We start from the raw sequence: 499 nt of genomic DNA, 5'->3' as shown, positions 1-499 counted from the left end.
CGGCCGCCCACCCACGTGCTGGAGCGCCCTCCTGTGGCCGTGCCGCAGCACCCGCCACGCGCGGCTCGCTCGCAGACCACGCTCCCCGCAGCTGAAGAAACAAGAGACGCAGAAAGTTTCCGAGCCTGGCGGTTTGCGAAAGGTCGAAGCCAGGTCAAGGAGCCTGGTTTCGAGGGCGTGGCGGGAGCAGCGCCCGGGCGGGCAGCCACCGCAAGATGTCTGGACCCCGACGGACCCCCACCCTCAAAGGGCTCCGAGGTGTCCCCCAGCAGGGCTTGGGGCCTCCAGATCCAGAGGGAACCTGGACCTTCCGGCAAAGGGCGGGAGGGGAGTCTGAGCCCATGCCGGAATGGGATGACCGCCCCCCCACACCCTCCCAGTTTACCAGCGCGCGCGTGGGGCTGTTGGGTGTGCTTTATTCATTTTCTCAATTGGAGAAAGGGGGCGCACCGACTTCCTTTGGCGCATTCTGATCCCCAGTAATGTGGACCTGGGTGCC

At 66.1% G+C, this 499-nt stretch overlaps 1 protein-coding gene across 3 annotated transcripts in view; it reads right to left on the bottom strand.

Annotated features, from left to right (window-relative positions):
* The window catches only part of PITPNC1 (phosphatidylinositol transfer protein, cytoplasmic 1), a 262,521-nt gene that overhangs the window by 249,975 nt on the left and 12,047 nt on the right, over positions 1-499 (bottom strand). The gene's annotated exons all lie outside the window — the stretch shown is intronic.

This window comes from Myotis davidii, unplaced genomic scaffold (genome assembly GCF_000327345.1).
Source record: "Myotis davidii unplaced genomic scaffold, ASM32734v1 scaffold69, whole genome shotgun sequence".
Lineage (NCBI taxonomy): Eukaryota > Metazoa > Chordata > Mammalia > Chiroptera > Vespertilionidae > Myotis > Myotis davidii.
The sequence above is the reverse complement of the archived record's forward strand: the minus strand, read 5'-3'. Positions and strand labels throughout refer to the sequence as shown.